Below are 16,842 nucleotides of genomic sequence, written 5' to 3'. Positions count from 1 at the left end.
AAATTGTCACACATGTCATATCGCCGTACTGAGGAGAAGTAGTATAATGTGTTTTGGGGTGTATTTTTACACATACCCATGCTGAGTGGGAGAAATCTCTCTGTAAATGGACAATTGTGTGTAAAAACAAATCACAAAATTGTCATTTACAGAGATATTTCTCCTACCCAGCATGGGTATGTGTAAAAATACACCCAAAAAACACATTATACTATTTCTTCTGAGTACGGCAATACCACATGTGTGGCACTTTTTTGCACCCTAAGTGCGCTAAGGGGCCCAAAGTCCAATGAGCACCTTTAGGCTTTACAGGGGTGCTTACAATTTAGCACCCCCCAAAATGCCAGGACAGTAAACACACCCCACAAATGACCCCATTTTGGAAAGTAGACACCTCAAGGTATTCAGAGAGGAGCATAGTGAGTCCGTGGCAGATTTCATTTTTTTTGTCGCAAGTTAGAAGAAATGGAAACCTTTTTTTTTTTTGTCACAAAGTGTCATTTTCCGCTAACAAAAAATAAAATCTTCTATGAACTCACCATGCCTCTCAGTGAATACTTTGGGATGTCTTCTTTCCAAAATGGGGTCATTTGGGGGGTATTTATACTATCCTGGAATTTTAGCACCTCATGAAACCTGACAGGTGCTCAGAAAAGTCGGAGATGCTTAAAAATGGGAAAATTCACTTTTGGCACCATAGTTTGTAAACGCTATAACCTTAAACCAATAAATATACACTGAATGTATTTTTTTTATCAAAGACATGTAGCACAATAAATTTGGACAAAAATGTATACAGAAATTTTACTTTATTTGAAAAATGTCAGCACAGAAAGTAAAACAAATCATTTTTTTTTACAAAATTCATGTCTTTTTTGATGAATATAATAAAAACTAAAACTCGCAGCAGCAATCAAATAGCACCAAAAGAAATCTGTATTAGTGACAAGAAAAGGAGGTAAAATTCATTTAGGTGGTAGGTTGTATGACTGAGCAATAAACCGTGAAAGCTGCAGTGGTCTGAATGGAGAAAAAGGCTCTGGTCCTTAAGGGGTAGAAAGACTGTAGTCCTCAAGTGGTTAATCTGTCAATTGTGAGAATAAAGGAAGTTCCCTTTATGAGATAGATACTCTTAGTTTTTAAATGAAACATTGAATTTCTTTTAACCACTTGAGGACCTAGGGCTTTCTACCCCTTAAGGACCGGCCACTTTTTTTCCATTCAGACCACTGCAGCTTTCATGGTTTATTGCTCGCTCATACAACCTACCACCTAAATTAATTTTGGCTCCTTTTCTTGTCACTAATAAAGCTTTCTTTTGGTGCTATTTGATTGCTCCTGCGATTTTTACTTTTTATTATATTCATCAAAAAAGACATGAATTTTGGCAAAAAAATTATTTTTTTTAACTTTCTGTGCTGACATTTTTCAAATAAAGTAAAATTTCTGTATACATGCAGCGCGAAAAATGTGGACAAACATGTTTTGGATTAAAAAAAATCATTCAGTGTATATTTATTGGTTTGGGTAAAAGTTATAGCGTTTACAAACTATGGTGCAAAAAGTGAATTTTCCCATTTTCAAGCATCTATGAGTTTTCTGACCCCCTGTCATGTTTTATGAGGGGCTAGAATTCCAGGATAGTATAAATACCCCCCAAATGACCCCATTTTGGAAAGAAGACATCCTAAAGTATTCACTGAGAGGCATAGTGAGTTCATAGAAGATATTATTTTTTGTCACAAGTAAGCGGAAAATGACACTTTGTGACAAAAAAAAAAAAAAGTTTCCATTTCTTCTAACTTGCGACAAAAAAAATTTAAATCTGCCACGGACTCACCATGCCCCTCTCTGAATACCTTGAAGGGTCTACTTTCCAAAATGGGGTCATTTGTGGGGTGTGTTTACTGTCCTGACATTTTGGGGGGTGCTAAATTGTAAGCACCCCTGTAAAGCCTAAAGGTGCTCATTGGACTTTGGGCCCCTTAGCGCAGTTAGGCTGCAAAAAAGTTCCACACATGTGGTATTGCCGTACTCAGGAGAAGTAGTATAATGTGTTTCGGGGTGTATTTTTACACATACCCATGCTGGGTGGGAGAAATATCTCTGTAAATGAAATTGTTTGATTTTTTTTACACACAATTGTCCATTTACAGAGATCTTTCTCCCACTCAGCATGGGTATGTGTAAAAATACACCCCAAAACACATTGTACTACTTCTCCCGAGTACGGCGATACCACATGTGTGGCACTTTTTTGCACCCTAACTGCGCTAAGGGGCCCAGAGTCCAATAAGTACCTTTAGGATTTCACAGGTCATTTTGAGAAATTTCGTTTCAAGACTACTCCTCACGGTTTAGGGCCCCTAAAATGCCAGGGCAGTATAGGAACCCCACAAATGACCCCATTTTAGAAAGAAGACACCCCAAGGTATTGCGTTAGGAGTATGGTGAGTTCATAGAAGATTTTATTTTTTGTCACAAGTTAGCGGAAAATGACACTTTGTGAAAAAACACAATTAAAATCAATTTCCGCTAACTTGTGACAAAAAATAAAATCTTCTATGAACTCGCTATACTCCTAACAGAATACCTTGTGGTGTCTTCTTTCTAAAATGGGGTCATTTGTGGGGTTCCTATACTGCCCTGGCATTTTAGGGGCCCTAAACCGTGAGGAGTAGTCTTGAAACGAAATTTCTCAAAATGACCTGTGAAATCCTAAAGGTACTCATTGGACTTTGGGCCCTTTAGCGCAGTTAGGGTGCAAAAAAGTGCCACACATGTGGTATCGCCGTACTCGGGAGAAGTAGTACTATGTGTTTTGGGGTGTATTTTTACACATACCCATGCTCGGTGGGAGAAATACCTCTGTAAATGGACAATTGTGTGTAAAAAAAATCAAAACCCATTGTACTACTTCTCCCGAGTACGGCGATACCACATGTGTGGCACTTTTTTGCACCCTAACTGCACTAAGGGGCCCAGAGTCCAATGAGTACCTTTAGGCTTTACAGGGGTGCTCAAAATTTAGCACCCCGCCCACTTGCCAGGACAGTTAACAAACCCCACAAATGACCCCATTTTGGAAAGAATACACAACAAGGTATTCCATGAGGGGAATGGTGAGGTCATTGAAAATTTTATTTTTTGTCACAAGTTAACGGAAAATGACACTTTGTTAAAAAAAAAAAAAAAAAATTCTGCTAACTTGTGACAAAAACTAAAATCTTTTATGAACTCACCGTGCACCTCACATAATACTTTAGGGTGTCCTCTTTCCAAAATGGGGTCATTTGTGGAGTCTGTCCTGGCATTTTAGGGTCTCTGCAATCATTACATGTATGGCCAGTATTAGGAGTTTCTGCTATACTCCTTATATTGGGTATACAAGTAATGCACTCTGGGCTGAAAGGAAAAATGAACGGCAAACATACCTTGCTCCACATCAATGGCAGATCTTCCTCCACATCAATGGCAGTGATAACCTCAGGAGAGAGACACCCCGTGCCACCCTGCACTCAGGGTGAGCCACCAACTTATGTGACTGGGCCTCAGAACTTTAGTATACAGCATTATGCCTGTAGGATACAGCAATATGCCTGCCAATAGAGATGACTCTGTGTGGCATTAAAGCATCATCATAGGCCCAAATCACATATAAACCGGGGGTGTCCACACACAAGGGAAATTCAAACATGCCGTCTTATATCGCCAACCCAGGACAGATCAGCAATATCAAGCATGGAAACCGATCCTTCTTCCGACTTTTATGTTTACCCGTTTTTTTGGGTTTTCAATCTCACCTCTCCTCCACCTGGGACAATGTGCGAAAGACCACTGAGTGTGTGCCTACTCCTATGTCTGGAGTTCCCTAGGTTCTAATAGTGTACCTGCTCGTGGAACCTCTCAAAGCACTCCCCTACGCATAGGCCAGGCTGGTCAGGACAGCGGGGACAATAAAAACTGGTGTCATTCCTTCTTCCAGTCCTGCTGCAGACACGACAACGTTTTCTTCGGATGCGTTGATCTGGGGCACACGGAATCTGATAGGCGTAATGCCTACCATGCAGTCGGCTAGTTGCATCTGGGGGGGGGGGGGGGGGGGGGCCTGGCACCTCCTGGATACAGGATGTCCAGAATGATCTGTTCCTGAAATTGGAGGAAAGATCCAGTTCTCCCAGCCTTACTGTAGAGAACAAAGCTGTTGTAAACTGCCAATTGAATCAGATAAAAAGACACTTTCTTATACCAGCGTCTTGTTTTCCGGGTAATTAAATAGGGCGCTAACCTCTGGTCATTGAAGTCCACCCCTCCCATGTTGACATTATATTCGTGGACGACAAGGGGCTTTTCAATGACCTTAGTTGCCCGTTGAATTTGGACTGTCGTGTCTGTGTGAATGGTGGACAGAAAGTAAACGTCCCTCTTGTCCCTCCATTTCACCATACCTCCCAACATTGTAAGTGTCGAAAGTGGGACACTTAGGCCACGCCCCCAACCCCCTAGCCACGCCCACTAATTTATTTATATATATTTTTAATTTATTGTTTATTAAAAAAATTTAATTAATTACTCCCGAAAGGGAGGGTGCCAGTGGGAGGGGGAGGAGGGTGGCCGAGGGGGGGAAAAGAAAACCCGATCGAGGCACCAGCCCGGGGATGCGTATGCGGCATGGATGCCGCATGGACGCTATTAAGCTTCTCCCTCCCTCCCTCCTAATGTGCCCCCAGTGTCCCCTTATGTGATTAATTAGGGGGGTTGTCAGTGGAGGGGGGGAGAATGCCCGTCACCGTGGGTGGGGAGGAGGGTGCCACTTTTAGGTTGGGGGGGGGGGCGCCTGGGCAGAGAATGGAGGCGGAAAAACTGATCGAGGCTCCAGCCGCGGTAATGAGGGATGCGGGAGCCGGCTTCAATACTTCCTCCCTCCCTCCCTCTGTGAATGCCCCCAAATGTATGTCCGTGTGCCCCCCTCTCCTCCCCTCCCTATAGGCAGAGTGAGCGCAGCGGAGCGGGCAGTCGGGTCCTCTTACCGCTGGCTGATGCACGCGTACTGTCTCTGGCATCCGACCTCCATGTGCTTCCTGTGACGTCATAGTAAACAGGAAGCACATGGAGGTCGGATGCCAGAGACAGTACGCGTGCATCAGCCAGCGGTAAGAGGACCCGACTGCCCGCTCCGCTGCGCTCACTCTGCCTATAGGGAGGGGAGGAGAGGGGGGCACACGGACATACATTTGGGGGCATTCACAGAGGGAGGGAGGGAGGAAGTATTGAAGCCGGCTCCCGCATCCCTCATTACCGCGGCTGGAGCCTCGATCAGTTTTTCCGCCTCTATTCTCTGCCAGCCGTCGGGATTCGAGAGGGGGGGCCCGGGATAGCGGGAGGGCCCCCCCAAATCGGGAGAATCCCGACGAAAACGGGACGGTTGGGGGGTATGATTTCACCGCGAGCAGGTCTTCAGTACGCAAGGCGGCCCTCTGCCCCCGTTCAAGTCTGGTGGTAACGAGCCGTTGGGGAAAGCCCTGGCGACTAGGCCGCGCAGTGCCACAGCATCGGATTCCTTCTAACTTTAAGTGCTGAAAGAGGGCCACACTTGTGTAATAATTGTCCACAAAAAGATGGTACCCCTTCCGGAACAAGGGTGACACCAAGTCCCACACAACCTTTCCACTGCTCCCCAGGTAGTCAGGGCATCCGACCGGCTCCAATTTTGAGTCTTTTCCCTCATAGACCCTAAAACGACATGTATAGCCTGTGGACCTTTCACAGAGCTTATACAGTTTCACCCCATACCGGGCGCGCTTGCTTGGGATGTACTGTTTGATGCCAAGGCGCCCGGTAAAGCATAAGAGGGACTCGTCTACGCAGATGTTCTGTTCAGGGATATAAGCATCTGCAAATGTTGAGGACAGGTGGTCTATGAGGGGCCAAATTTTGTGGAGCCGGTCATAAGCAGGGTCTCCCCTTTCATGACAGGTTTCGTCGTCTTTGAAGTGCAGGAAGTGCAGGAAGCGCAGGATGGACTCAAATCGTGTCCTGGACATGGCAGCAGGGTACAAGGGAACATGATGTACTGGGTTCGTAGACCAATACGCCCGCAATACATTCTGTTTCATTAGTCCCAAGTGAAGGATAAGGGCCAAAAAGATTTTAATGTCGGAAACTATACTGGTTTCCACCCGAAAGTCTGGGCATACATGCTCTCCCGGTGCTCGGTGATGAATTGTGTGGCTTTACGGTTGGTCTCAACCACAATTAAGTCCAAGAGAACCTGGGTGATGAACAGCTGCAAAAAGTCTAGGGCCGTACCTAGATGATCTGTCGCCACCTGGACTCCAGACTGGGCGGTGAAAGGGGGCACTACGGGTCGGCGGAATCAGGGGATTGCCAATCTGGTTGTGCCAGCACCTCTGGGAGTCTATGGGTACTACGGGCCCGTCTTCTTCTTGGTGGCTGCGACGGGGGTACTACTGCACTTGCCACCGTACCAGTTTCAACTTCCATGCTGACGCTCACCACTTCGCCAGGGTCTACAGAAGTACTGGTACCAAGTCCAGGAGTTGCTGCGCTGCTGGTGCCTGCCTCACCAAAAAAACTATCAACAGCGCTAGCACCACCCTGCTGCCCTTGAGGCGGATCCTGCGCCACCTGCGGTCTAACGACTTGGGGTCTGGTACGCCTGGCTCTAGCCGGGACCATAGCCTCGTCATCACTTTCGGTCAGGGAACCACTGCTTTCTACAGGTTCAAATTCGGACCCGGAAGATTCAACGGATGATTCTTCCCAAAAGAACTCATCCGACTGGTCCATGTACCTGTATACCTCGTCATCGGAAAGCCCCCTTCTTGCCATTGTGGATTGCTAAATTTATGGGGTTTTCCTCCGAGACTACCCAGAAAAAAAGAGTACCTACCTAGCAAAAAGGGAGTATTTGAGAGGTATTGGGGTTGGTGGGAAGTGGGGTCTCAGAGGCAATCAAACAATCACGGGACAATCAAATACAATTACAGCACAATCGACTCCAATCACAGCACAAGCAAATCTGATGCACTCGGAAGGTGGTGGTTGGGTGTGGTGGGGGGGGAGGGTGGGGTTGGATGTGGTGGTGGGGGGGAGGGTGGGGTTGGGTGTGGTGGGGGGGGGGAGGGTAGGGTTGGGTGTGGTGGGGGGGGAGGGTGGGGTTGGGTGTGGCGGGAAGTGGGGTCTCAGAGGCAATCGAATAATCACGGGACAATCGAAGCCGATCACGGGACAATCAAATACAATCGCAGCACAATCGAATACAAGCGCAGCACAATCAAATCTGATGCACTCGGAAGGTGATGGGGGGTGGGGGTGGTGGTGGGGTGGGGGTTGGTGGGAAGTGGGGTCTCAGAGGCAATCAAACAATCACGGGACAATCGAAGCAGATCACGGGACAATCATATACAATCGCAGCACAATCGAATACAAGCGCAGCACAATCAAATCTGATGCACTCGGAAGGTGATGGGGGGTGGGGGTGGTGGTGGGCTGGGGGTTGGTGGGAAGTGGGGTCTCAGAGGCAATCAAACAATCACGGGACAATCGAAGCAGGTCACGGGACAATCAAATACAATCGCAGCACAATCGAATACAAGCGCAGCACAATCGATACAATCACAGCACAGTCAAATACAATGCACTTGGACGGTGATTAGGGGGGGGGGGTCTGAGGGCGATTTGAGGGGGTGGGGGGTTGATCAGGAGCCCGCACGGGGCAGACTGAGTCCTGATCTGATGAGAGGCAGACACAGGGGGTTACTGATCGCAGATCAGTTAGTGATCGCTGGGGAGGACAGATGTAAACAAAGAGCAGGGGATGTAATCAGGAGGGGGGTATGAGGGCAATTGAGGGCCTGGGCAGGTGATCGGTTACCCCCACGGGGCAGTTAGGGTCTGCTCTGATGGGTGGGGGTGCTGAGGGGTGATGGACAGGTGATAGACAGGTGATCAGAGGGGGATCAGGGGGTAAGGTAGCTGTATACAGATGTATACAGTATACAGGGGGGTAGTCTGGGATGGGGTCTGGGGGTGATCTAGAGGTAGGGGGGGGGGATCAGGGGTGACTAGGAGGCAGTTAGGGACCTAAACTAAGGGGCAGCGTCGCTAGTTAGTGGCAGGTGGGGGGGTGGGGGTTTTGCAGGGGTGCAAGGGTGCTAGGCAGGGGTCTGCTGGGGTGATCAGGGGGGGTATGAGGCCTGGGGTGGGAGATCAGGGGGGCTGTGGGTAAAAAAAAGCAGTGAGTTGTATGACTTACAAGTGGTTCCTCCTCGCTGGTGGTCTCTGCAACAATGAGACCACGAGGCGAGGAGGAAGCACGTATAAGGCACTTTGTTTACCTAACAAAGTGCCTTATACTCTCCGATTGGCTAAATATGCGGATTCCTCCGCTCGCCGGCTCTGCTAAGTGGCCGGCGAGCAGAGGCAAAATGCCGGGCTTCCGACTCCCGGCGGAGGATCGCGTCACGGATGACGCGATCGCTCCGCCCATGCCCCTACAAGGACCGCCGCCATTTGTCTATACGGCGGTCCTTGCGGGTTGCACTTCCCGGCCGCCATTTGTATATACGGCGGTCGGGAAGTGGTTAATTGCAGAGCTAGGCAGCACACTGATCTACGGATAAAATGCCATTTTAGGCACGTGTCTGCACATTTCCTTGTCTTTGGCACCATCTAGTGGTGGTTGTGCGTTCATGCGTATCTAGTAAATCTAGCCGCATGAAGCTACAACCAGTGTGGAACGCTCTTACTTCCAGGCGGAAGCTGTCAGATGACGCGACCTTGCCCCGGAAGGGCGGGCGAGCGGCGGGGACGGGCACGCCGAGTAATCTGGGAAGGAATCCCTTATGGTTAAATATGGCGGAAGCTTACGGCCCGGCGTGCGCATTGCCTCTGAAGACGCTCAGGAGAGCGAAACGGTCGTAAGGCGGCCCCCATCGCTCCCACCTCACCCCACAGCCAACCAATATCGGGTAGGAACATCGGTGCAATTGTACCTATTGCTGACTGCCTATTGCTGACTGCTTCTGCTTTCTGCTTTTTGCACTAGCCGGATTAATAAAGCTATTTTTATGCTGATCGCTTTGCATGTGCCGACCTGCTTTCTACATGTACAATATAGCACACAGATTAAGTCCATGCTGATTGGTCAGGTCTAGCTTGTGCACAGAAGCTTCTACATGCACTTAGATTCCCAAATTCTGCCTGCAGCCTAGCAGTGTTATCCTCACTGAGCAGCACACAGCACAGAGAACAAGCAGATTACTAGTGATAGTCAGGGGCATTTCTAGGTTCCTGGGAGATCCGGGTCACCCCTGGGCACCAAGAGGGAATGATTGTGCGGCAAAAAATGGGCATGGTCATGTCGTGGAAAGTGGGTGTGGTTAAAGGTGGGCCAAATGTACATGAACATAGCAGTGGCGTAACTTAAATATATTCAATAGGCAGTATTTCACATAAATAAGCCCCTCGCCTGGCTTCTGTCTTGTCTTCCGCTGGCTGTCCTGTGTGCTGTACTCGGCTGGCGGTTATGCTGGGCTTCCTGGCTGGTGGTTATGTTATGCTATGCTGTGTAGAGATGGCTTGAACCTGCAATTTTAGGTTTGTGAACCTCAAATGCGAACTTTGCGAACCGCAGTAGACTTCAACGGGCAGGCAAACTTTCAAAACTTCAAACACTAATTCTGGCCACAAAAGTGATGGAAAAGATGTTTCAAGGGGTCTAACACCTGGAGGGGGCATGGCGGAGTGGGATACATGCCAAAAAACCCCCCTGGAAAATTACGGATTTGACGCACAGCAGGGTTTTAAGGGCAGAAATCGCATTGCATTGCTAAATTGGAGGCATAAAGTGCTTTAAAACATCTTGCGTGTGTATACATAAATCAGGTAGTGTAATTAGTGTACTGCTTCACACTGACAGAACAAACTCACTGTGTAACGCACCGCAAACAGCTGTTTGTGTAGTGATGGCCATGCTGGACTGGTGCGCACGATGGCGAGACTGCAGGCAATGGCGGTTTTCAAGCCCATATGAGTGGCTGAGTGTCCAGCTGATCGAATTTGGTCTGTCCACAATGAAGCAACGACCTTATTACCTTGGGTCAGGTGTGCCCTCCAACACACTCATATAGCCGGTCATTGCTTCTTTGTTTTACGCAAGCCCCTTCACTGCGGCACGGCAACGATCACGAAGGGGAATTGACACATGTACATGCCTTTTATTTTGTTGTTGCAGCCGCAGTGCAGCCAGAAAAATTAGGCAGGCATGTCCACACACCAGCGGCCTTAAAAATTCAGGAATCCACCTGGAGTACTGGACCCTGTTGGTGGTGGCAGAGAAGGCAGTCAAGCGGCCTGCAGGCAGAGGTGCTGTGTGGGGACTGACTTAGTCTTGGGGCAGGCAGTCACACGGCATGCAGGCAGAGATGCTGTGTGTGGGGACTGACTTAGTCTTCGGGCAGGCAGTAGTCCTCCGGGATCTATGTCTCATTCTGTAACAAACTTATCTGGTGTTGTCTCTGGAGGCTGCTCTGACAATGTTGAGCAGCTGCAAGAAGCTTCCGCTTCCTCTTTGTTCAGACGCATCCCCGGATCCCCTGTAGATTTGAGTCAGCGTGTTGTTTCTGACAGTCTCCCTAGGAGGACGCGCGCAGCTCAGAGCTGCCTTTATAGGTTAAGGAGGCATGTCTGAGGTGTGTCAGCTGATTCCTGTGGTCAGTTAACACTTGCTGCAAGGATGTTACTGATTGGTTCGATTTTCCTGGGGGCTTGGTCTGTGATCTATTCCTTCTATATAAGCCCAGGGCATTCAGTTACTCGCTGTCCGTTATAGCTATCAATGCGCTGAGCGCTGGACCTTGCCTTGTTATTGTGCCATAGGGCCTGTTTCCACTACACGCAGATTATGGATGCAGAAAAACTGACTCCAATGAATGTCTATGGGTCTGTATTCATTAAACACGATTTTACTGATGCAGATTTCCCATAGGCATTCATTGGGGTCAGTTTTTCTGCATCCAGAATCCGCGTGTAGTGAAAACAGGCCCTAAGTCAGCTAGTTTTTCAGAGCTATATATATATGCAGACCCTGCCGATATATATGTACTCTAGTTAGATCAGTCTTGTATATTGTATATTATATTGTATATTCTCCTGATTGTTATCCTGTGTATGACCCGGCGTGCCCCTCACTTTGATTAGTCTCCTGTACCACAGACATCTGATACTCGGTTCTGACCTCGGCCTGTTTACGACTCTGTCTCTGCCTTATCCTCTCTGTACTGCAGTCATCTAATACTCGGTTCTGACCTCTGCCTGTTAATGACTCTGATTTTGTCTGACTCCTGGTACCTCTGTTTCTGATACGTGTATGACCTTTGGCTATCCCCGACTTCTTGATTTCTATAGATCTGCTAAGTACCTAGTGCCTCAGGCATTACATTATAACGGACCTAAAAAGTATTATCATGGAGGAGTTGCAACATCAGGTTCAGCTTCTTGTGACTGCTGTGAATCAACTCAATACACCAGTCGCTGCTCAGCAACATCAGTTGACACAGTTGCTAAACGCACCTCAATCTGAGCACTCAGCAGGTCATAGAGAGAAGTTTGTAGTTCCTCTTATCATTGAGCCTAAGATGCCACTGCCTGATTTTAGTAACTTTATGAATCAATGTTTGACAAATTTTGAGGTTAGACCGAAATCAACTGGTTCTGAATCCCAGAAAATATCGCTCATTAAGACTCTGTTACAAGGTGATTGGCAAACTTGGGCGTATGGGTTACCTCCCGAGCATGAAGCCTTTACATCTGTAAACAAGTTCTTTGAAGTCAGTGATGCTCATCCGAGCTAGGATATCCGAGATACTCAGATATCCTAGCTCTTTTTTTACTATTCGAGCTCGAATACCGAGCTCAAATAGTATTAGCTATCCGGGCTGTGCTATCCGAGCGCATTTGGATAGCAATCAGCTATCCGGAGATATCCGAGCTATCCGAGCTCGGATAGCGTCATCAGCTCGGATAGCGTCACGTCAGACGTCACCTCGAGTCCTCACAAGCGAATCAGAGGGCTCCCAGCCCTCTGACTGCAGCCAATCACAGAGGGGGAGCCTGGCCAAGCCCCCCTCTATAAATAGCGGGCTCCATGTTGCCTCACTCGTCCTGCTTGTGACTTACTGACTGACTGTACTGAGAGACTGCTCCAGTGCTTTTTGTCTGTGCAAGTAGTGCATTTATTGTTCAATACACCAAGCGTTTTTACACTCCAACACTTGATATTCACCTGTATTGCGTCAATCTATTGTAGATAGATTGTATTTTAGGCAGTTTAGTTTGTGTGATTAGGGACTAGGGAGGGAGACTGCCACTGGTGCTGCTGCAGCTGCAGCAGCTAGGCCCTGTGCCTAGGCAAGGCAGCCTGCCCTGCTCTGTGCTCTAGTCTCTAGTTACCTATGCTCTCACCTGTCCTACTCTACTGTACTACTTCTGTGTTAGATAAATTATTGTACTGTTTTGTAGTTAGCAAGGCCCAGCTTTACTGCTATACCTGTCCTGTATCTGCTCTCTGTAATCTAGTCACACCTGTTCTATTGTTTAGCTAGATTCTTCTATTGTTTAGTTAGTACTGTAGTGTGTATAGGTACCGTCCGTCACCGCATTACCTAGGGTCTTTGTGTGCGCCATGGGACCATGCAATGGTGTGCAAGTGGGTCCCCATGGTGTGTGTGCTGGACAGGGCCCTGTATGCACTGCTGGAAGAGGGAGCGGCAGCCTTGGACCAGCAGGAGCTGCAGGCAGCTTCACAGGCCACCTCTGAGGAGGAGGAGGGCTTGGAGTTGGTGGAGGTCCCTGATCTTTCTGCTGATGAAGGGGAGCAGCAGAGCGCAGGTGGACTGGTGCGGGGGTGGAGAGAGGATGAGGTGGAGGAGGCAGAGGATGAGGAGGACAGCACTGTCGGCTCTGGGGCTGCCGATGATGTGCCAGCAGACGTGGCCAGACTCTTCCCAATGGCAGCGCACATGCTGAGGTGCCTGCGCAAGGACCCAAGGGTCATCCAGCTGAAGCAGAGGGAGGACATCTGGATCTGCATGATGCTGGACCCACGTCTGAAGGGGAAGCTCAGCCAGTTCCTGCCTGCAGGAGGAGACCGTGTGCAACAAATGAGGGATTTGCAGCTGACCCTTGTTGAGCGCTTGGAGGAAGCCTTCCCTCAGCCATCCACCCCCACTGTCCAGCCAGCACAGAGGCAGCAGCAGCAGGTGCCTGCATCCACCAGCAGCAAGCGCACGCACACCACAGACCTGCTGTCTCTGACCAACGAGCTCTACATGAATGTAGAGCTGCCAGGGACTAGAGAGGAGGTGCCTGCAGCAGCATCCTTCTTCAGTCACAGACAGCGCTTGACCCGCATGGTGGCTGACTACATGGGGTCCTTCAGCGGGCTTGACAGCGTTGCCCCTATTGATCCCATGGAGTATTGGGTCAAGCACCTGCCGATCTGGAGCGAGCTTGCGCAGTACGCCCTGGAAGTGCTCTCCTGCCCCCCTTCCAGCGTACTGTCAGAGCGTTGCTTCAGTGCAGCCGGTGGAGTCGTCACTGAGAAGCGATCTCGTCTGTCTCACAAGTCTGTGGACAGACTGACATTTCTCAAAATGAACCAGGCTTGGGTGGAAGGCGAATTCCTGGCCGCTGTTGTCGGCGAGAGGGGGACATGAAGTGGCACACAGCCACACACACACATTACACCTGCTGCTGCTGCTGTATTTCTTCCTGCTGTCTGTGTCTCCACTGCCAGGGAACACATTACAAGGTGCTGCTGCCCATGCGCCACCAGCTATTTACGCTCACAAATAGCTGCATTATTTAAAAAAAAAATTAAATTATTTTAGAGGTGTCCGGGTTGAAAACTGTGCTGTCCCATTTGTGTATTGGACACAATGTGGGCTTCACGACCGCTGTCTGGAACCTCATGGTGTTTATTTACGGCCCTGGTACCACCGCTAGGAACCAGGGCCTATTATGTCTCACTGCCTGCCCTCCTGCTGCCTGCTGCCTGCTGCCAGTCTGCCACACACTCGTCCTCCTCACGCTGCCTGCTGCTGTATTTCCTCCTGCTGTCTGTATGTTTCCACTGTCAGGGAACACATTACAATGTGCTGCTGCCCATGCGCCACCAGCTATTTACGCTCACAAATAGCTGCATTATTTTGAAAAAAAAAATTAAATTATTTTAGAGGTGTCCGGGTTGAAAGCTGTGCTGTCCCATTTGTGTATTGGACACAATGTGGGCTTCACGATCGCTGTCTGGAACCTCATGGTGTTTATTTACGGCCCTGGTACCACCGCTAGGAACCAGGGCCTATTATGTCTCACTGCCTGCCCTCCTGCTGCCTGCTACCTGCTGCCAGTCTGCCACACACTCATCCTCCTCACGCTGCCTGCTGCTGTATTTCCTCCTGCTGTCTGTATGTTTCCACTGTCAGGGAACACATTACAATGTGCTGCTGCCCATGCGCCACCAGCTATTTACGCTCACAAATAGCTGCATTATTTTGAAATTTTTTTTTAATTATTTTAGAGGTGTCCGGGTTGAAAACTGTGCTGTCCCAATTGTGTATTGGATACAATGTGGGCTTCACGACCACTGTCTGGAACCTCATGGTGTTTATTTACGGCCCTGGTGCCACCGCTAGGACTCAGGGCCTATTATGTCTCGCTGCCTGCCCTCCTGCCTGCTGCCTGCTGCCACTGCCACACACTCATCCTCCTCACCCTGCCTGCTGTTGTATTTCCTCCTGCTGTCTGTATGTTTCCACTGCCAGGGAACACATTACAAGGTGCTGCTGCCCATGCGCCACCAGCTATTTACGCTCACAAATAGCTGCATTATTTTGAAAAAAAGAAATTAAAATATTTTAGTAGTGTCCGGGTTGAAAACTGTGCTGTCCCAATTTTGTATTGGACACAATGTGGGCTTCACGACCACTGTCTGGAACCTCATGGTGTTCATTTATGGCCCTGGTACCACCGCTAGGAACCAGGGCCTATTATGTCTCGCTGGCTGCCCTCCTGCTGCCTGCTGCCAGTCTGCCACACACTCATCCTCCTCACGCTGCCTGCTGTTGTATTTCCTCCTGCTGTCTGTGTCTCCACTGCCAGGGAACACATTAAAAGGTGCTGCTGCCCATGCGCCACCAGCTATGTCTCGCTGCCCGCCTGCCTGCTGCCACTGCCACACACTCATCCTCCTCACGCTGCCTGCTGTTGTATTTCCTCCTGCTGTCTGTATGTTTCCACTGCCAGGGAACACTTTACAAGGTGCTGCTGCCCATGCGCCACCAGCTATTTACGCTCACAAATAGCTGCATTATTTTGAAAAAAAAATGAAATTATTTTAGAGGTGTCCTGGTTGAAAACTGTGCTGTCCCAATTGTGTATTGGACACAATGTGGGCTTTACGACCGCTGTCTGGAACCTCATGGTGTTCATTTACGGCCCTGGTACCACCGCTAGGAACCAGGGCCTATTATGTCTCGCTGCCTGCCCTCCTGCTGCCTGCTGCCTGCTGCCAGTCTGCCACACACTCATCCTCCTCACGCTGCCTGCTGCTGTATTTCCTCCTGCTGTCTGTATGTTTCCACTGTCAGGGAACACATTACAATGTGCTGCTGCCCATGCGCCACCAGCTATGTCTCGCTGCCCGCCTGCCTGCTGCCACTGCCACACACTCATCCTCCTCACGCTGCCTGCTGTTGTATTTCCTCCTGCTGTCTGTGTGTTTCCACTGCCAGGGAACACATTACAAGGTGCTGCTGCCCATGTGCCACCAGCTATTTACGCTCACAAATAGCTGCATTATTTTGAAAAAAAAAAAAAATTATTTTAGAGGTGTCCGGGATGAAAACTGTGCTGTCCCAATTGTGTATTGGACACAATGTGGGCTTCACGACCGCTGTCTGGAACCTCATGATGTTCATTTACGGCCCTGGTACCACCGCTAGAAACCAGGGCCTATTATGTCAGTCACATCACACTGCCTGACACACACTACTCCTCCTCCTGTAGCTGCATTGAGCTTCTTCTGTCTGTGTGCTGCTACCACTGCCAGGGAGAACAGAAGAAGAACTATTTTCTGCTGCCACCCACTCTCCTACCAGCTATTTTCACGCTACAATAGCTGCAACTACTTCCTCCTCCTGCTGATGTCTGTGTTTTACCACCGCCAGGGTACACAGAAAAAGGCGTTGTGGCTTGCAATGTGCCACTACCTATTATGCCATCAACACAAATATAACTATGGTGTTATTAAAATAAAATATTTCCACAAATGAAGTAAAAAAAAATATTACAAAAGAAAGGAAAACCAAGACACATAATATAATGATAGAGAAGAAGAGGAAGATGAAGAAGAAGAAGAAAGAAGAAGAAGATATAGAAGAAGAAGATATAGAAGAAGAAAAAGATATAGAAGAAGAAGATATAGATGAAGAAGATATAGAAGAAGAAAAAGATATAGAAGAAGAAGATATAGAAGAAGAAGAAGATATAGAAGAAGAAGGTATAGAAGATGAAGAAGATATAGAAGAAGAAGATGAAGAAGATATAGAAGAAGAAGAAGAAGATATAGAAGAAGAAGATATAGAAGAAGAAGAAGATGAAGAAGAAGAAGATAATATAGAAGAAGAAGAAGAGGAAGAAGAAGATATAGAAGAAGAAGAAGATGATGATATAGAAGAAGAAGAAGAAGAAGAAGATATAGAAGAAGAAGAAGATACAGAAGAAGAAGAAGAAGATATAGAAGAAGAAGAAGATATAGAA

The sequence above is a fragment of the Hyperolius riggenbachi genome, chromosome 9, assembly GCF_040937935.1.
Source record: "Hyperolius riggenbachi isolate aHypRig1 chromosome 9, aHypRig1.pri, whole genome shotgun sequence".
NCBI lineage: Eukaryota > Metazoa > Chordata > Amphibia > Anura > Hyperoliidae > Hyperolius > Hyperolius riggenbachi.
The sequence above is the reverse complement of the archived record's forward strand: the minus strand, read 5'-3'. Positions refer to the sequence as shown.